Source organism: Pantherophis guttatus, chromosome 5 (genome assembly GCF_059756535.1).
Source record: "Pantherophis guttatus breed Tessera chromosome 5, ASM5975653v1, whole genome shotgun sequence".
Taxonomy (NCBI): Eukaryota; Metazoa; Chordata; class Lepidosauria; order Squamata; family Colubridae; genus Pantherophis; species Pantherophis guttatus.
Genome location: NC_142067.1, coordinates 117,307,009 through 117,328,354, shown reverse-complemented (window position 1 = coordinate 117,328,354; position 21,346 = coordinate 117,307,009). Strand labels below are relative to the sequence as shown.

The following is a 21,346-nucleotide window of genomic DNA, read 5'->3' as shown; positions in this document are numbered from 1 at the left end:
TTTAGTTAATGCTAACTTCTAATCCAGCATCTTTGAGCAGAGTTCAGTATCTTTCCGTGGGATGGTCTGTTTGTGTGTTGCCTTACGGAAAAATGGGCTCTTTTGCTCTGGGAATGGAGTGTCTCCTCCTCCTTCTCAATTTAAAATTCCTACCAGCTCAAATTGTCAGAGTTGAGCAGTTTATGTTATTTATTTATTTATTTATTTATTTATTTATTTATTTATTTAGTTAGTTAGTTAGTTAGTTAGTTAGTTAGTTATTAGTTAGTCAGTCAGTCAGTCAGTCAAACATGTACGAGATAACATGTTTGTATAAAACATGTATAAAGTTTATACTATAAGTATAAACATAGACATGAGCACAGGTAATGAGTACAAATAAATGGGGACAGTGGGACAAGGACGGTAGGCACGCTGGTGCACTTATGCACGCCCACTTTACGGACCTCTTAAGAATGGGGTGAGGTCCATGGTTGAGGTTGAAGCTGTGAGGGTTTGAGGATGTAACAATGGAGTCAGGTAGAACATTCCAGGCATTGACCACTCTGTTGCTGAAGTCGTATTCTCTACAATCGAGTTTGGAGCGGTTTACCTTGAGTTTGTATCTATTGTTTGCCCGTGTATTATTGTGGTTGAAGCTGAAGTACCGTATTTTTCGGAGTATAAGACGCATAGTTTTTGAGATGGAAAATAGGAAAAAAGCTGATTGGCAGGTGGATCGGCCTCCCGGATTACTCCCAATCAACTGTATCCAGAGGTGAATTTTAGCAACAGGTTCCTTGATTGTGAGCTCTGTGCCTTGCTTTTTTTTTTTCCTTTTTTTTCTGCCTCTGAAATTTCTGAAACTCCATTTCAGAAAAAAACTTTCTTTTCTGCCTCTGAAAGCCTCCGAAATAGAGCTTCAGAAAAAAAGCCTCTGAAGCTCTGTTTAGGGGCTTCTTTTCTGAAGCTCTGTTTGGAGGCTTTATTTCTGAAGCTCTGTTTGGGGGCTTCTTTTCTGAAGCTTCTTTTCTGATGTTTTTTTCAGCCTCTGAAACCTCCGTTTGAGAAGCTGGGTGGGGCTACATTTGGAGTATAAAACGCACCCAGATTTTCACCCTCTTTTTGGGATGAAAATACGGTAGTCATTGACAGCAGACAATTTTGTGTACTATGTCCAAGCCCAAAATTTCAAGCCTGGTTGCCAGTTGTTTTATTGCATCTGCGAGTAAAATAGCCATTTTGAACATATAGAGCAGTCATCAGTGACTGGGAAGAATTTTCTCCGCCTTTCAACATTGAAATTTATGTTCCTTAATTTTATTTTTTAGTGATGATCAGTCCTCCAACCACTCTGAAAAGAGATCAAGTCTGAGCGTGGCTTAAAATGTCTTTTCTCCTTCCCCATATCAAAACTATGTTTAACTTCCAGCAACACAACCTCTTCCACCAATAAATGACATGGATTATTTATTACTTAGGAGCACTTTTTAGCAAATGAAAGGAGGAAAAACCTTGTTGTTTTCCGGCTGTTTGGAGTGAGGGTTGTATTATTTCTAGTGTGCAAAGAGTCAATAACACAATTTCTGTACAAAAATATTGAGAATTGAATTGAGAATTAGGTCGAAAATAGATGAGCTTTGGACTGGCTGTTAAAGGATGTCATTAGGTAATGGCTGAATCATCATCCTCAGGCTATGAGCCATTGTGGCGCAGTGGTTAGAATGCAGTATTGCAGGCTAACTCTGCTGACTGCCAATAGTTCGATCCTGACTGGCTCAAGGTTGACTCAGCCTTCCATCCTTCCGAGGTCAGTAAAATGAGGACTCAGATTGTTGGGTGGGGGAGCATATGTTGAGTCTGTAAACCGCTTAGAGAGGGCTGTAAAGCATGGTGAAGCGGTATATAAGTCTAAGTGCTATTGCTATTGCTATGTCTTTCATAGGCTTCTAAATACATTGAAGAAGAGAGAAGGGAGAGTTGGGGACAGTGGTGAAATCCAATTTTGTTTACTACCGGTTCTGTGGGTGTGACTTGGTGTGGTTTGGTGGGCGTGGCAGGGGAAGGATACTGCAAAATCTCCATTCCCACCGCACTCCAGGGGAAAATTGTCGCAAAATCTCCATTCCCACCCCTCTCTGGGGCCAGCCAGAGGTGGTATTTGCCGGTTCTCCAAACTGCTCAAAATTTCTGCTACCGGTTCTCCAGAACCTGCTGGATTTCACCCCTGGTTGGGGAGATTTCCTTGGTATCTTACCTTTTAAAGCAGGGGTGTCAAACTCAAGATCTGCGGGCCAGATCTGGCCCGCGGGGCCACCCTGGAAACAGCAAAGGACTGGCCTGTGGTGCCAGCGAAAACGGAGCTCGCCTGAGCTCCGTTTTCACTGGCAGAGTGTTTCAGGAAGCCGTTGCAGCCGAAAATGGAGCACGGGAGCCCTTTGAGTGCTTTGGCCTCCACTCCCCGACATGAGTGATGTCAAGCTGGCCACACCCACCCTGGCCCTCCGAGGTCAAAAACAACCCTGATGTGACCCTCAATGAAATTGAGTTTGACACCTCTGTTTTAAAGGCTGCACTGTTCCTCCTGGTGAACTGAGTTCTATATTTTTCAGTCAAGTTTCAATTCATAGAAAAGGGTGGCTAAACAATATCTGTACTATGTGAAAAAGGTACATTGGCACATGTGTGTGTCAAAAGACACCCTTCCAGAGGTGGGTTTCAGCAGGTTCTGACCAGTTGTGGAGGACCGGTAGCGGAAATTTTGAGTAGTTCGGAGAACCGGTAATAAAAATTCTGACTGGCCCCGCCCCTTTCTGTTCTCTGCCTCCCAAGTCCCAGCTGATCGGGAGGAAATGGGGATTTTACAGTAACCTTCCCCTGGATTGGGAAGGGAATGGAGATTCTAGAGTATTCTTCCCCTGGAGTGGGGTGGGAATGGAGATTTTACAATATCCTTCCCCTGCCATGCCCAGCAAGCCACACCCACCAAGCCACATCCACAGAACCAGTGGTAAAAAAATTTGAAACCCACCACTGAGTGTAACTGTAACCCCTACTGTAAACTGAGAGTGCAAGGGATTTTAAAAAAAAAAAAAGTTTAAAATGAGTTTAAAAAAAACAAAAACAAATTCCATTTAAGAACAGCAGAGGTCAGACTGGTTACAAAATGAACCGGGATTTCAGTCCAAAAAGGCATCCTCTTCCAAATATATTCAAAATGCACAGATGTTTAAAGTAGGTACAATTAAATCAGACCTCTACGTATATGTACAACTGCCAAAGCAGATCTTGGAGAATAAGGGGCCTAAAAAGTCTAAAGATGGGAACTGAAAATCTGGTTTCTTATAAGCTATTAAAGGAAAGATTGTTTTGCGCTCACAAAGAGAAAATCATTACAAACATATGGTGCTTCCCCCCCCCCGCACCCCCACCCCCAATAATCTAGTGATGCCAGAAAAGGCACATGTGTTCCTGTTTTGAGGATATTAAAGGTAGTCTGGAAAAAAAAAGCAGAAAAGCTGAGTGCTAGGTTGGACCAGGGAAAAGAACCAGATCCCAAAAAAACATAGTTGAAGGATCACCTAATTCAGGGATGTCAAGCTCTATTTTATTGAGGGCCCCATCACGGTTGTGTTTGGCCAGGGTGGGCGTGGCCAGCTCAATGTCACTCGTGTCGGGGACACCTGTGGTGGCCTGAGCGTTCTGCCAGTGGAAACAGTCTCCCAAGCTCCATTTTTGGCGGCCACAGCTTCCTGCAACCCTCTGCCGCGAAAACAGAGCTCGGGAGGGCCGTGTATAGCCCTCGCGAGCTCCGTTTCTGGCTGCGATAGCTTCCTGCAACCTTCTGCCGCGAAAACAGAGCTCGGGAGGGCCGCGTATGACCCTTGTGAGCTCCGTTTCTGGCTGTGACAGCTTCCTGCAGCCCTCTGCCCATGAAAACGGAGCTCGGGAGGGCTGCGTGTGACCCTCCGTTTCTGGCTGCAACACCTCCTGCAACCCTCTGCCAGCGAAAAAGCTCCATTTTTGCTGGCAGAGGTACCACAGGCCAGTCCTTCACTATTTCCAGGGCAGCCCCGCAAGCCAGATCTAAACACTCCACAGACCGAATTCGGCCCATGGGCCTTGTGTTTGACACCCCCTGACCTAACTGGTTTGTCCTCATAGGCTCAGAATACTTACATCAGTGTTTCTCAACCTTGGTAGCTTGAAGATGGGTGGACTTCAACTCCCAGAATCCCCCAGCCAGCAGCGCTGGCTGGGGGATTCTGGGAGTTGAAGTCCACCCATCTTCAAGCTACCAAGGTTGAGAAACACTGACTTACATAGAGAGGACTTCAATCTTGGAATGATTGGTTCTAAGTGAATCGGGCAAATTCGTTCTGTTAGGGTTGACCAGTACAGGTCGTCCTTGACTTACAACAGTTCATTTAGTGACCGTTCAAAGTTACAACAGCCCTGAAAAATGTGATTTGCAACCATGTTTTACCATTTCGATCTTTGCAGCATCCCCATGGTCATGTGATCAAAATTCAAACTCTTGGCAATTGGTTCATACTTATGACCATCGCTGTGTCCCAAGGTCACACATTGTTGCGACCTAATGGCAAGCAAAGTCAATGGCGAAGCCAAATTCCCCTCAACAATCGGGTTACTAACTTATCAACCGCACTTAACAACTGTGACAAAAAAAGGTCGCAAAACGGGGCAAAATGAACAATGAACAAATGTCTCGCTTAACCCACAGAAATGTTGGGCTCAATGGTGGTCGCAAATCGAGGACTACCTACATGGGCCTGCTGCAGATGCATTAGCACTCTGAGGACCAGGGTGGATAAAAATCAATGATTTTTTTTAAAAAATCAAAAAAAAAAAAAACCCCAGATTTTTTTGATTTAAATTGGATTTTTTTGATTTAAATTGGATTTTTTTTATTTTTATCGAATTTATTTTAATTAAAAAGTTTTGGGGTAAAAATCTATCGTAAGATAGTTTTCCATTTAAGATACATAAATAATTTAGTTTATTCAGCATGAAATGGAGGTTAGTTATGTAGCATGAGGCTGTATATTCTGCAACACTGGGACCATCGGTGAGTCAACAGTGGGTCAAAGGAGTAGCAGAGATGACAGTTGCTCTTTAAAAATTACAATTAAATCGAGTTGATTTAAATCAAGCCTTTTTACTAGTGATTTAAATCGTGATTTAAATCAACTCGATTTAAATCAAATCCACCTTGCTGAGGACCATGCACTAAACGCGATGATCCTTTCTCTGATTTGTGGTGACAATGATGGAGGGTTAACCTTTGGACCGGAAATGGCTGCAGTTATTCCATTGAAGTTCTCAGCCATATATACCTGCTGGCAGAACTGGTTAGAGATAGGCTTACCGTGAATGCGGTCAAAACAGAGGTGTGCCATCATTCCAGTAGGATTTCAACACCTCTTTGATGATAGGATTCAGTTTTGTAGCCCGAAGCTCAGGTGGCAACTGAAGTGAAGAGTGCCTTTCCCAGCTTAATCTGATGCGCCATCTGCTTCTATCTTTGTAGATGGTCAGATCTACAGGATTTATTGATGCACGATTGAGCAACCACCAGATCAGATTAATGCAACACGCACGTTCCACTTGGGGTTTCCCCTGAGGGGGGGACTTCAGAACCACAACCCATCAAAAAGACAACTGTGAGAAATTTTGGTGTGTGAGTGTTTTGCAGTGTTGGGAGGAATATTCATCTGGTTCAGTTCCAAGCTGGGAGAAAGACACTGGAAACAATATGGAGGTTGATTGGAAAGGATGTTTATTGATGAACACAATCATGCACAAAGACAGCATGCAGTTCTGGGTCAGCTGAACAACTGGCTGAATAGGTGGATGGATCTTTATAGTTTCTGTAACTTTGAAGTTTGGGATTTGTGAAATGTGGGCTTTCTGTTTCTAAAAGGGTGCTAGGCAATTCCTAGTGTGGCTAATGGCTTTCGTCCTGTGCTGGATCTTGGGTGAGGGGCTGCTTGTTCTAATCCTACCATTCTGCTTTTCTTAGCTGTCAAACTTTCCTGCAATGGGTTTCGAAATATCCTGTCTCGAATGGATTTCTGCCCACAGTATTTTGTTTCGCTTATGAATGGAGCCATCTAGATTGGTCGGTTTCCTCTTTCAATAAGCTCTTTATCTCCTTAGGTGCTGCTGTGGACTATTAAGAAAGACTTAAGGGCTGCTTTCTGCCTCTGAGAACATGTTGCTCCATTTTTACTTTGGGGAAATATAATATTCTGCCTTACTTTTATTCCCCAATATATTTCATTCTTCGGGGGGTGGGGGGAGGCTTCCCACAGCAGGCTGAGTTATTACAGAGATCCTGTAAAGCAGGGCTCACCAACCTTTCGGACCTCAGGGGATCACTATATTCATAATTTTAAATCCCATGGACCATTAATATGATCTGTTTAATGACCGGCTGGGTGAGCGTGGCTAGGTGGTCATGTGACTGTGGACATGGCCAACTTGATGTCACTCATGTCAAAGTGCGCCTCGCCGGTCTCTACTTGCCCCTCCCCTCCCAGCCCCTCCTCGCCTGCCTGTTGTGTAATGAAGGGACCAAACAACATTCCTGGGTCAGCCAGAGACAGTTTTATTGCGCAAAGTTCAGAGCCAGATTTGTACCTGAAGCTTTGAACCAGGAAAGAGCTTTGATACCTCTGTTTTTATACATTTCTAAGACAAAGGATTCGGTGAGATCATGCATTTTCCATATATGGTTAACATACACTTGTTATATGATAATTGACACATTTCCTAATTAATGAACCATTAGAAAACCATTATTTTCGGTTTATAAGATTATCTTAGCAACACAACTTTTCCTTAAGAGCTTGTAGTTACTAATGGGAGAGTTACTGCTGTTCTTAAGTAAGTTTATTGGATTAAGTAACTCTTTGTAACATATATGTCTTTGTGTCATTCACAGTGAGGTCACTCAGATGTTTTCCATATGGCTGTCCTTCCGTGACAGCTAGGTCTCATCAGAAGATATATTACCACTTAATGGGGTTTAGTTGCTTTTAATGTAATCTCCAAGCAAGCACTTTTCTCTCTTATAATAATGTGAATAGAGAGGGTCCTTTAGAGCTCATGTATGTGACTCTGTATGATTCCTTTCTTTTATCCACATTATGCCCACCGAGGCTCCTTAGGAAGCAGTTGTTGGAGCTAAGCAGGCACTGTGAGAAAGAGCTGGCTCAGTTCAAATTGGATTGACTGAGAAGGAGGCTCAGCAGAAGCACCTCACTGAGGACTACGAGCATAGGCTTTCCAAGCAGAGGGAAGACCTGCGGGAGTGCAAGGCCAGGTACAGCTGCCTGGAGGCTCAGTGGGCTGAGATGGTCAGCCAGTTCCAGGCCATGATGCAGTCCCACTGGAACGAGGCCCTCCAGCTCTTCATCACCAGCACCACTTCCCTCCAGCCTTCGTCCAAAGCCCTGCACCAGGAGGCTGAAGCAGACCCCAAGTTGGAATTTTTGCCCCCCTCCAACCCACACAAAAAGACCCTGAAGGGGGAGACTCTCTGCAGTAACACAAACTTTCATTGCACGTATCCATCCCAGGGGCCGTAGTTTGAGGACTCCTGATTTAGTGCAATATAAAAAATGCAAATAATTTTTCTGTGGACCACCAAAATTTTCTCATGGATCACCAGTTGGTGACCGCTGATGTAAAGATTTCACTAGGAACAAAACGGATCCCATGCCCCATTCCAAGTGTGGGTCGCTACTCTTACAGCCCTGAAGAATGTGGGCTCAGAAACTCTGCAGGACAGCCTCTTCACTTCTCACCTTTCCTGTTCCCTGGAACACAACTGAAGTCTTTTGGGCCACCAAAAAGAACTTCTCAGTCCAAACAGCTAAATTCTAGAATTCTTCTAGAGTGTTTGACCCCCTCTACTCAATCTGTGGCTTCTTTTGCTTCATAGGAAAGCATTTACGGTTCCGGCAATCTAAATAATTAAAGTTGTTACCTTGTACTTTTGCCACATTATTTATTTATTTTTTATTTTATTTTAATTTGATTTATATGCCGCCCTTCTCCGGAGACTCAGGGCGGCTTACAATGTGTTAAGCAATATTATGCTTTTTGTTGGATCTTTTTGCATTGTTTCTTGCAAATGTTCTTAGGATTGTCTATTTTTTGTTTGTGGGGGGGGGGGGTGTTTTGTTTTTAGTTTGTCTTGAAAGCACAAAAGTTGTGCTGATTTTTAAAAAGTTGTGAGCTGCAGCTGAAGATATAGAGCAGAAATCTTTCTGTGAAGAAGTGGTTTGTGGAGGTAGGGATTGGAACGAAGCTTGGAAATTTGCTCGCAAGCCTTAATTAAAGAAGGCTCATTCCAGATGGTGGAGATACAGTAGTTATGTTGTAAGCTTTTGCAAAACTTTCGTTTTCTCTGTCTGGATCCTTTTTGAGATTGGTAGATATGACTGGCATACAGCTGGATAATTTTTTTTAATGGCTTTATTGCTATTAAATCTTCATCATTAAAAATTATCACAGATCCTGTTGGATCAGAGTCTTTGGCACCCACAGACAAAATGTTAATGTAGGAGTGTCTCCTTGTCGGTTCCTGGAAACATGTCCTTGGAGGAATCTCCTAAGGATTCCTTGCCAGCCCTGACGTTGGCCTGGCCGAAGCCATCTTGGAGCTTCAGTGCTGCCACACTGGAGCTGAAGGATAGGGAGGGAGGGATTAGAGATAGTTGGGGCTGTGTAGTCAAAACAAAATGCTTTCTCTTGAGAACCAAGGACGTTTTCACACCTGGCCGGAGGAAGGAGAAGTGATGTCACCCGACCAGCGATCGCTGCCTTGATTGGGCCATGTGCAGTGGTGGTATTCAGCCGATTCGCACCGGTACAGGTGAACCACTAGCTGAGATCGCGGGTGGGCCTGCCCTGGAGCTATGCCATCCTATTTAGCCACGTTTTTGGGGATGGGCGCATGTGTAGAAGGTGCGCGTGAGACCAAAGCACATGCACGGAAGGCCGGGCAAATGCACGGAAGGCCCGGCAAATGCACGGAAGGCAGGACAAATGCATGGAAGGCGCGCATGCATGGCGAACCAGTGGTAAAAATATGTGAAACCCACCTCTGGCCATGTGACTGATAGTTTGAAATTGGGGAAAAAGCTTTCACTTTTAATTAGCTGAAAACCGTGGGACCCTTCAGAGTCGGTTTTCACCATCTATGTGCCAATATGATATTTCCAATAAAGCTATTCTTTGAGAAATCTGCTTGCCTCGGAGTTTGGCTTGCAATGGATCTATTACTTGGAACCCTGATATTCCTCCAATTTCCTCCAGTTTCCATCATCCAATGGACGTGTTGGAGCTACCTTGAAAGATCTCAGCATGTCTAAGTCAGAAGTTGCTTCATTCATTGATCTGATGTAACTCTCCAGCGAATGATTTCGCCCCATTTCCCAAGAGATCATGTTGACTAATGGTATGTGAGAATGACCTTGAGGGATAGGGCAAAGAGACGCAGTCAAAAGAGCAATCAGATAAACAACAACTTAGCCCGCAGCAGGAATGTGGACAGGGCAAACTTAGAAGAGATTCTCTTAAGTTTCTTGGACTGTAGAAAGGCCGAGAGGAGACACTTGCAAAATTCTGATAATGCAGGTGTGAAATCCAGTAGGTTCTGACAGGTTCTGGAGAACCGGTAGCGGAAATTTTGAGTAGTTCGGAGAACTGGCAAATACCACCTCTGGCTGCTCCCAGAGTGGGGTGGGAATAGAGATTTTGCAATATCCTTCCCCTGGAGTGGGGAAGAAATGGGGATTTTGCAGTATCCTTCCCCTTGAGTGGGGTGGGAATGGAGATTTTGCAGTATCCTTCCCCTGCCACGCCCACCAAGCCACACCATGCCCACCAAGCTACGCCCACAGAACCGGTAGTAAAAAAAAAAAATTGAATATCACCACTGTGATGATATAATCTTACATTATATTGTGGTCCTAAGATTGTAATGCATTTATTAAATCTTACAATAAAGCAGAATAAGCCCATCTGTGCTCGTTTCGTATCTGCTCTACCTTGCAAAGCTGACCCATTGAGATTGGAAGATGGTCCTCCCCGATTCCCTGACTTACATCAAGACTCTCACGGCTTCCTCCCTCAAGTTTCTAGCCCTGCGGCCATTTCTCCCTAGCTAGCCTGCAAAATGACTCAGAGGTTGCTGTGAAATAAAGGGAAGTTTCTGTTGCAGGAATTCTGGCCAATTTTCCTGGCTTAGATCTGGCCTCTTGTCTCTAACGCGCTCCTGCTAATCCAGCTTTTCTTCTCTAATGGAGGGCAAGAAATGGTCCTTCTGTCCTAAACTTGAATTTATAATCTGCGATCTGTGTTGTGGCTTGCTGTTTGGAACAAGAATTCCAGAAGTTTGGGATTTAATATATTGCTTTCTTTGGGATTTAATATATTGCTTTCTTTGGGACAACCCCTTGTACCAAGTAATGATACAAATGTGTGACTGCTCATTAGAATGTCAACCATTATTGGCTTATTTGTTGCGTGTAAGGTGGAAGGTAGCAAAACCTTTATAGAAACAAACTCTTCTGTACAGAGTCTATACGTAGGAGAAGGTCCCTTGTGATGGGACTCAAGAATGAGTCTATCTTGCTGGAATTTGCAATGTCCTTTTTTCACATTGACTGCAAAGGCATGAATAGTGCTCTATCTCTCTCTCTCTCCCTCCCTCCCTCCCTCCCTCTCCCACCTTCCATCTCTCCCTTTCTCTGTGTGTGTCTCCCTCTCCCCCTTCCTCTCTCCCTCTCTCTCTCCATTTCTCCCTCCCTCTCCCTCTTTCCCTCTCTCTGTCTCTCCCACCCTCTCTCTCCCTCTTTCTCTCTCTGTCTCTTTCCTCTCTCTCTCTCTCCCTCCCTCTCTCCCTCTCCCACCCTCTCCCACCCTCTCTCTCCCTCTTTCTCTCTCTTTCTCCTCTCTCCCTCTCCCACCCTCTCTCTCCCTCTTTCTCTCTTTCTTCTCTCTCTCCCTCTGTCTCCCTCTCTCTCCCTCTCCCACCCTCTCTCTCCCTCTCTCTCTGTCTCCCCCTCTCTCCCTCCCTTTCCCTTTCCCTCTCTCCCTCTTTCTCTCTCTTTCTCTCTCTCTCTCCCTCTCCCTCCCTCTCCCACCCTCCATCTCTCCCTTTCTCTCTGTGTGTCTCCCTCTCCCCCTTTCTCTCTCTCCCTCTCTCTCCCCATCTCTCCCCCTCTCCCTCTCTCTGTCTCTCCCACCCTCTCTCTCCCTCTCTCTCCCTACATCTCCCTCTCCCACCCCCCCTCTCTCTCTTTCTGTCTCTTTCTCCTCTCTCCCTCTGTCTCCCTCTCTCCCTCTCCCACCCTCTCTCTCCCTCTTTCTCTGTCTCTTTCCTCTCTCTCTCCCTCCGTCTCCCTCTCTCCCTCTCTCTCTCCCTCTCCCCCCTCTCTCTTCCCCCTCTCTCTCTGACTTCCCCCTCTCTCTTCCCCCTCTCTCTCTGACTTCCCCCTCTCTCTCCCTCCCTTTCCCTTTCCCTCTCTCCCTCTTTCTCTTTCTTTATGTCTCTGTCTCTCTCTTCCTCTTTCTCTCTCTCCCCCTCCCTCTCTGCAGAAAACCAAGCTCAGCCTGACATTTAAACATTGATGGCTAAGCATTTAAACCCACTTGTTAATTTGTTGTTTCTTACGAAGAATCAGCCATTTATAAAGCCTGAATAAATTCATGGCTCTCACTTTGCCTCCCGAATGCTTTAATTACAGTGGTTTTTCTTGTTTTGAAGATTTCAGCAAAATGAACAAAGCCGTGTTCCTCACAAACGAGGCATCTTGTGCTTCAGAAAAAAAAAAAATAATAATAAAGAAGGCAGCTGTTGACGGAGCTCCAGTAGAAGGTTGTAACAACTGCACATTCTTGAGAGGAGTTGCACAATAGGTCCACATCCTGTTGTCTTACTGATTTACAGCCTAAAATGGAGCTAAACATACGGTTAATATCAGGTGTCAGATTGCTGTTGAACTATATCATGATGTCTGCTCTGTGACTTCTGAGATCTATAGAACATGTGCGTTTTGCAATAAATCTCCGAGATGATCCCTTGATTGAAGTAAAACCACATCTAAGAAATGGAAGAGACTTTGAAAAAAAATTCCCCTTTGTCGGTCTCTCAATTGCCTTTGTACACCTCCTTGGTAACCTTTCATAGGACTTGCCCACGGCTTGACTGGGTGAATTGCGCTGAATGGCAAATTCTTTGTAGAGTAAAGGAGGATAAAATTGTCCATTTCATCTTTAATGTGAATAAATTTAGGCTGTCCACAGTGGCTATTTTACAGAAGTACCCTTCACCTTTGAATGAAGGGCGGCGTTATCTCATTCTGAAAATGTTCAGGCAATAAGGAAATGTTATCCACAGAACAAAGAAAATCTCAATGGAAAAAAAAAAGGGATTTGTTTACAGGGAGAATTTTAATACCTTAGCTCTTCATTTCATATTTTCTTCCTTCATTTGTAGCCGTAATCTTGTCTTTGAGGTCCCCAAGGTGCTTTTTCAAAAAAAGCAACTGGACTTTCCATTTGCTTTCCTTGAAGACAGTTCGCTTCTCATCCAAGAAGCTTCTTCGGTTCTTTGGATGAGACGTGAAACGTCTTCAAGCAAAACAAAGAAAGCCCCAGTTGCCTTTTGAAAAAGCACCTTTGGGACAACCATGACCTGGATGACTGAGAATCTCCATAGACACTTGTGTTTGAAGCATGAGCTCACGTTAAAAGCATTTACAAATTCGCATTTCTTACTTGAAGCGAAGTGAGAGAGGAGGTATCTTGCTTTACAGGTTTGAAAATAACATTTTTATTTGTTCTAGGAAATAACTGCGGGGTTTAAAGAGCCGAGAACATGGGCAGGATGCCATGGCAGGGCTGCAGCAGAAATATATATATACAGTATACAGGAAACAGACTGTTTTTTGTTTGAGTTGCTAGGTGGGGAGGGTTCCGAAGTGCTTAAATAGGAGCATTCTGGGGGGGTTGGGGGTGGGGGGAGGTTGAAATCCTTGGGGGTCTTAAAACAGCAATTTAGTCAGATGTATAAAAGCCTTTTGCGCCCCCCTGAGGCATGTGGCACCTTACGTTGAAAATAGCAGGTGTCTGAAAAGTAATTTTCATCTCCATTTGTAGAGAGAGTCAATATAATTTTATGAAGGGGATGGCTGTTTTAAAGTCTACCCAAGGGTAATTTGATTTTCAGTGTCTCCTTTTACTGAGTGGAGGAAAAGTTCTTGGAAGTCCTCGGAGGCTTCTCTTAATGGAAGGCCACGGCTATGTGCCCAGCATAGTTTAGGCAATCAAGTCAATTTTTTTGCCCCCCGTCCCCCGGGATGCCACGTTTTCCATTTCACATTTCAGCCATTCAAAGATCTTCAGGTATTCCATGAATGAAAGACTCCAGTCTCATGTTCGGAATTGTCCTGTGTGAGGTTGGTTGGACTGAGGGATGAATGAATGGCTCAGAAGCAGGGTGGATTTGATTTAAATTGAGTTGATTTAAATCACAATTTAAATCATGATTTAAATCACTAGTAAAAAGGCTTGATTTAAATCAACTCGATTTAAATCATAATTTTTAAAGAGCAACTGTCATCTCTGCTACTCCTTTGACCCACTGTTGACTCACCGATGGTCCCAGTGTTGCAGAATATACAGCCTCATGCTACATAACTAAGCTCCATTTCATGCTGAATAAACTAAATTATTTATGTATCTTAAATAGAAAAGTATCTTACAATAGATTTTTACCCCAAAATTTTTTTATTAAAGTAAATTCGATAAAAATCAAAAAAATCCGATTTAAATTAAAAAAATCCGATTTAAATCAAAAAAATCTGGGTTTTTTTTTTGATTTTTTAAAAAAATCATTGATTTTTATCCACCCTGCTCAGAAGATTAACAAGAGTCTCAGAATCCCCAATCAGCAATGGGGACAGGTGAAGCACCCCTGAAGGGGATAGATGTTGACTTTCTAACTATTGCGATATTAAGAGCCGTGGGTGGTGCAGTGGTTAGAATGCAGAATTGCAAGCTAATTCTGCTGACTGCCAGCAGTTCAATCCTCACCGGCTCAAGGTTGACTCAGCCTTCCATCCTTCCGAGGTCAGTAAAATGAGGAGCCAGATTGTTGGGGGGCGATATGCTGACTCTGTAAAGCACTGTGAAGTGGTATATAAGTCTTAAGTGCTACTGCTATTGCTATATGCTGATTGTGGCGGTTCCTTTTCCTTGTGTGATTAACTAGGGCAGTTTTTTAAAAATCTACTAAATTCTCCCTGAATCTCATTTCATCAATCCGAAGCACATTTCTTTTAAGTATTGGTATTATTCTCCCAATGCCTTGCCCTGGTTTTCTACATCAGCGGTGAAATCCAATTTACTACCAGTTCTGTGGGTCTGGCTTGGTGGGCATGGCAGGGGAAGGATATTGCAAAATCTCCATTCCCTCCCCACTCCTGGGGGAAGGATATTGCAAAATCTCCATTCCCATCCCACTCTGGGACCAGCCAGAGGTGGTATTTGCCGGTTCTCCGAACTACTCAAAATTTCCGCTACTGGTTCTCCAGAACCTGCTGGATTTCACCCCTGGTCTGCATCCCTCCTAGAGATCTGTATTCTGCTTAACCCATCTAGATCTTGACCTATTCTCACCCCTTTTTCCTCCTGTTGGAAGAAATATCCATCTGGTTCAGTTCCAAGCTGGAGAAAGACACTGGAAACATGGAGGCTGCTTCAAAAGATGGTTTAATGATGAACTACCAAGCACATGGTTCTCTGGTGCAGGTGAACACATGGAGTTGAGAGTGAGGGGTATTTATACCTTCTCTTGGGCTTTGAACTTCAGCTTCCTGTTCCTGTGCAAGAACATGCATTCTATTGGCTGTTATCAGACTCGTGGAGCCACGTAGGGGTTAGGTAGGGGTCATAGCTGGCTCTATAGGCAAAGTACAAATCTTAGGCGTTTGTCTGAGTTAGGTTTGGTTGAAGTTTCTGAGGATGATGCAGTGAAGGGGCTTTGGACAATTCTTATTGTGACTGAGGGCTAATCCTACCTTTGTTGGATCTTGGGTGAGGGTATTTGCTTATGAATAGAGCTATCTATCTCTTTATCTCTTAAATGCTGACATCTGCTGAGGGCTATTAAGAAAGGTGGGGGGCTGTTTTCCAAGAGCATGTTTCTCCATTTCTCCCTTTAGGGAAACATAACATTCTGCCTTTTTAATCTTTCTCAAAATATTTCATTCTTCTAGGAGAGAGGTGGGTGCAAACTTTCTACACTCTTGGGCCAAAACATCTTCTTTTGAATCCTCTCCTTCCCTTCATTTGCATCACGTTCACTGCCCTCTCCAGAAACCCGCCATCTTTCCAAAATCCTCACACGCTGATTGTACGAAAGCTGAATTTTTACTGGTAGGACAGAGCAGTCTTCTGGAATTCAGACTGCTTCTCCTTGAGGGTCTCCAGGAAATTTTTTGGGGGGTGGGTGGGTGGTGGTTTTGATGCAGGGAGCATGGACTTTTCAATATTTCCTTTTTAAAGGAGCATATTTGTAGCCCAAGGACCTTGGTGCTTTCTATGTCTTAGCCACTGAGCCAAAACGTCCCCATAAACATTATCAATGCTAGTCCTAACATCCTAACATTGATGATGCTACCTACGTTGGGAAATGAAATGTTTGCAAGAAAACAACCAAGCTTAGAAAGTACCAAGGGCCTCTCATTTCCTTTTCGCCCCGTATCCAGAGAAGAAACTTAGCAGGAGCCTTCCTGAAGAGACAGAGTGAAGCTCCGGATGACGGTTAGCTTTGGAAATGGGTTATTTAAGCTCTGTAGGAGGTTATAGGCATAATAATAGCTTTGGGCTTGTTAATCCTATAGCTGGTATGTGGATAATGTACATAGCAACTAGCAGAGGGCAATTTGATCTCTCGATCGTAGAAACACGCCTGAGAAATAGAATTGTCCAACTTGTTTAGCTCATCTCAGCCATGTTTGCCGCGAAAGTTGGGGGGGAACCGAAGTCGGTTTTGCTCTGGGGCCCTGATCAAAGGGGAGGCGTATTCGAATCTTGCCAGCTTACTCAGAACAAAAAAACCCTTCCTGAGTGGGAATGAATGACCAAACCAAACGGAAGGTGTTTTTTTTTTTATTGTAATTGTTGGAAGAAAAATCCATCTGGTTCAGTTCCAAGCTGGGTGAAAAGATGCTGGAAACAACATGGAGGCTGGACGCTGATTGGAAAGAAGGTCCATTTATTGGTGAACAGAACTACCAGAGTTTGTGGTTCTGGGTCAGCTGAACAATTAGCTAGATGAGTGCCAGGATTTTTATAGAGGTCCTGAACTGCTGCTGGGGTGAGGGGATTGTGCAGTGAGCAATTCTTATTGTGCAGTGGGCAATTCCTATTGTGCAATGGGCAATTCCTATTGTGGCTAATGGCTTTCGTCCTGTGTTGGATCTTGGGTGCTTGTTCTAATCCTACCGTTCTGCTGTCAAAATTTGCTGCAAGGGGTTTTGAAACATCCTGTCTTGAACGGGCTTCTGCCTGCATTTGTATTTGCTTTGCGTATGAATAGAGCCATCTAGATAGTTGGTTTCCTCTTTCAATAAGTTCTTTATCTCCTTAAGTGCTGGCATCTTCTGTGGGCTATTAAGAAAGACTTAGGGGCTGCTTTCTGCCTCTAAAAACATGTTTCTCCATTTCTCCTTTAGGGAAATAGAATATTCTGCCCCCCCCTTTTTTTTAATATTTCCCAAACATTTCATTCTTCGGGGAGGAGGGGGGCTTCCCAAATAATGAAAATAACAGAAGGATGATTGAGTTTGGCTGGGGATCCTTTATTTTAGGACAAGTATATTTCTGAGCAAAAAGAAATAGAAGCTCTTTGTTACTAAATTGCTTTGGTGCGATATTCGCTTTCCTAAATCTAGAGTCCCTTTGCTCATCTGGTTTTTGCTTGATTTATGTCCTCACCTGCTGATGTTAGGGTTTTTAATGTCTTTCCCAGAGGCCATTTCTTGACAAGAAAGGAGCTGGATTTGGCTCTGTAATATTTCTAGTGTAATAGCGCACCTCAAACCTTTCCTTCGGTGGTGCTTAGAGGTGGCAGCCTTCTCTTTTCTGTAGACTTCACAGCATTTTCCATCAGTGAGAATAAATTAAATCCAAATCTGTGGGAAGCGTCAATCACGTATTCCCTTAAATATATTTAAAGTTCTTTTGCTTGTCAAGTAAGTTTAGAAGTTTGATCATGCTATTAAAGTTGAGTGAGGGTGTGTGTGAGGGATCAATCCCAATCTTCTTTTTTTTCTACTCCCAAAACAGCAAGAATACAGATGAAGCAGGGGTGAAATCCAGCAGGTTCTAACAGGTTCTGGAGAACCAGTAGTGGAAATTTTGAATAGTTCGGAGAACCGGCAAATACCATCTCTGGCTGGCCCCAGAGTGGGGTGGGAATGGAGATTTTGCAATATCCTTCCCCCAGGAGTGGGGAGGGAATGGGGATTTTGCAGTAGCCTTCCCCTGCCATGCCCACCAAGCTATGCCCACAGAACTGGTAGTAAAAAAAAAATGGATTCCACCACTGAGATAAAAGGGGCAGATTACAATTTCTTACCCGTGCTTGAAGTCCGAGATTTGCTGAAAACATTTATCTTATTTAATTAATCAATTAACTAATTAATTTTTATAGCCACCCAATTCAACCAAGTGACTCTGGGCAGCTTGCAGTTCTAAAATCATTATCGTTCATTGGTTTTATGGGAAGCCCAGATGCTTTGATTCTACTGGAGAATTCAATGTTCCTATTTTAGAGTCCCAATGGAGGACTTTGAAAAGCTTTATTCTGATTTATTGGGTTTATTCTGATCGTATCTGGATCCTGCCTTGGACATGCTATGTATGGAGGAATAGAGAGGCTCAAAATGTCAACACAATCAGTGCTTCAAGGGAATCCTATATGTTTATTGCCAGATATTTTTTTTTTAAAAAAAAATGAATGCAAGCAACCACATTATTTGATTCTATCTGCAGTTTAATTGAAGCATAACTATTTCTCAAGGGCATTCGTAATGCTATGATGGAGGGAGAAGGGACCACTGCAGTCTCTTGGCTCTGTTGATGTCACTGGGAAACCGTCTCTGAATCCAAACGCCCCGAGTGAATTTTTTTCCCCAAACTTCCTTCATGTGGTGCCACCCCATCCTTAAGCATCTTTTTGGGACAATGAAGATTGCCAGAAATGTAGAAACTGTAACCGCAGCTGCGGATTGGTTCCCGTGACAAAAAAAAAAAACCCCTTGGCTTCCAAAATGCATCACGTAGTTGAAAATGACTCAGGTTTGTGGAAATGTGGTGGTTAGTCTGGGATACCAGACTTCAAACACGCGAGAGATTTTTATCTGAAACAAGAATTCTACAGTTGCTACCAGACATAGTTTCTCCGTATGTTGATTAAATATTTTCCACAAGTATTCATTTAGGTGTCGTTTCTCGTTCTGGCTCCAATCTGAAATCTGTGGAGTCAGCAAAGCCAAGCCATAAGAAACGGGACGGATATGTGTGGGTATATGCATAATCTTTTATTTATTTATATTTTTGTCAAGTAGTGTACACCTCCAATATACTTGCACTGTAGTGTATATTGGAGATGGAGCTGCATGCAACGAAATTTCATTTTAATGTAGGCTGATTAGTGTAGATGTCAAGTGACAATAAAGTTATTCTAAAGTTCAAGAGATTTAGTTTCCTTTATTGTCTTGATTAACTTCAGCTCGCTTTCTTCTTCTGGGACCATTTTTAATTTCTTAATGCACAGAGTATCTGACTCTGAGTAACATTGCTCTTACTTTTCCATTCTAAGTAACAGAAATAGAGTTGGAAGGGACCTTGGAGGGCATCCAGTCCAACCCTCTGCTCACGCAGGAGATCTATACTGTGTCTGAAAAATGATTGTCCAGTCTGTTCTTAAAAGCCTCCAGTGATGGGGCACCCACAGCTTCCAAAGGCGATTTGTTCCACTGGTTGATTGTTCTTGCTGTTAGGAATTTTCTCCTTAGTTCTAGGTTGCTTCTCTCGTTGATGGGTTTCCATCCATCAAGTTTCTTGACTTGCTTTCAGGTCCTTTGGTAAATAAGTTCCTTGTGACAGCCCTTCAAGTATTGGAAGACTGCTATCATGTCACCTCGGTCCTTCTCTTCACTAGACTAGGTATACCCAGTTCCTGCAATCATTCTTCATATTTTATAGCTTCTAGGCCCCTAATCATCTTTGTTGCTCTTCTCTGAACTTTTCCCAGAGTCTCAACATCTCTTTTATATTGTGGTGACCAAAACCGGATGCAGTATTCTAAGTGTAGTCTTACTAGGGCTTTATAAAATGGTACTATTACTTTGTGTGATCTTGATCCTATCCCTCTGTTAATGCAACCTAGTATTCGGCTTAATACTAGGAAGAAAACAATGAATAAAGCCTTGTGGGGAGGAGGAATGTTGGTCAGCATGGTCTGATTTACACCAAAGTATAGTAAAATACAGGTTCCATAGTGTAGTGGTTATCACGTCTGCTTTACATGCAGAAGATCCTGGGTTCGAGTCCCAATGGGACCACCTAACTTTTTATAGGGACGTGGTGGCTCAGTGGCTAAGATGCTGAGCTTGTCAATCATAAGGTCAGCAGTTCAATGGTTCGAATCCCTAGCGCCACGTAATGGGGTGAGCTCCCATTACTTGTCGCAGCTTCTGCCAACCTAGCAGTTCGAAAGCACGTAAAAAATGCAAGTAGAAAAATAGGGACCACTTTGGTGGGAAGGTAACAGCGTTCCGTGCACCTTTGGCGTTTAGTCATGGCGGCCACATGACCACGGAGACGTCTTTGGACAACGCTGGCTCTTCGGCTTTGAAACGGAGATGAGCACCGCCCCCTAGAGTTGGAAACAACTAGCACGCATGTGCGGGGGAACCTCTACCTTTATCCATATTAAAGTATAATTGGATGTTTAGCTTAAGGTATTAAAACTAGCCTTAATAGTTAGCATTGGACCTGAACCAGATCATTGCGTTTTATCTAAAGCATAGCGAAACGCAGTGGTGGGTTTCAAATATTTTTACTACGGGTTCTGTGAGTGTTGCTTGGTGGGAGTGGCATGGCTTGGTGGGCGTGGCTTGGTGGGCGTGGCAGGGGAAGGATACTGTAAAATCTCCATTCCCACCCCACTCCAGGGAAAGGATACTGTAAAATCTCCATTCCCTCCCCAATCCAGGGAAAGGATACTGCAAAATCCCATTTCCTCCCCACTCCAGGGGAAGGTTACTGCAAAATCCCATTTCCTCCCAATCAGCTTGGACTCGGGAGGCAGAGAATAGATGGGGGCGGGGCCAGTCAGAATTTTTACTACCAGTTCTCCAAACTACTCCACATTTCTGCTACCGGTTCTCCAGAACTGGTCAGAACCTGCTGAAACCCACCTCTGGTGAAACGTCTCCGCTTAATGTTATGTATGAAAGGAGCTATGTGGCTTTGGAAGTAGCCATGGTACAACTTTTTGAGTTTGGTTGAGTACAGTGAGTAACCCAGCTATTTTAAGAGTTGGTGCTGGCAAGGCAGAATCTCCAGTCCCTCCCCCCGAGACGATTTATTGATTCAGAATAGTGAGAAGAAGACACCTTCAGCTCCGGGGCCCCGAAGCTCTTGAGAACATGTCCGTCTTTGCTCTGTGATGTTATGTCTGCAGTAAAGTCTTTCAACCCAGCCAGGCAGGGTCTGCAAGTCTCCTCAGAGCTGAATTATTGGATGAGGTTTTGGAAACAGTTAGGATGCAACCTATTCTTGGTCAAGTTACGTCTGGGAAAAACTCAGATTAGAATCAAGTTTTCAGACTGCTCGGTCTTGATAAGCACACTTGAGCCAGGAGATGATAAAATATGAGCTTCTGACGGATTCTGGAAAGGAATCAGCTTAGATAATAAAGATCGAATTGGCTGATTTTTTGCAGAAATGGCTTCCCTTGATCTTGCAACGTTTTGGTCTTCCTCTGGGCAAGTTTAACATCGTGGCCCACGATAAGAAGCCTTCGTAGCTTTGACCTCTTCGTTGCAGTCTTCTGAAACAGAAGTTTAAAAGCCGGAGTTCAGCAAGGGTATAAATACTCCTTTGAGCCAACTCGGTCGACACCACATTGCAGAAATATTTCAGAAAGGCTCTTTTAATTATAGCCATTGAAAAAATCGAGGCTGGAACCCACTGGGGAGAGAAAAAATAAATAAATACAAAATTCAATTACATGGGTAAAGCTTTTGTTTTG

The 21,346-nt window shown here is 43.6% G+C and overlaps 1 protein-coding gene and 1 non-coding gene across 25 annotated transcripts in view; both read left to right on the top strand.

Moving 5' to 3' along the window:
* The window catches only part of LMO7 (LIM domain 7), a 169,857-nt gene that overhangs the window by 30,077 nt on the left and 118,434 nt on the right, over positions 1-21,346 (top strand). The window lies entirely within an intron of this gene.
* On the top strand, positions 19,580-19,652 carry TRNAV-UAC (transfer RNA valine (anticodon UAC)). The gene has a single exon. It is a non-coding gene; the product is annotated as a tRNA-Val (tRNA).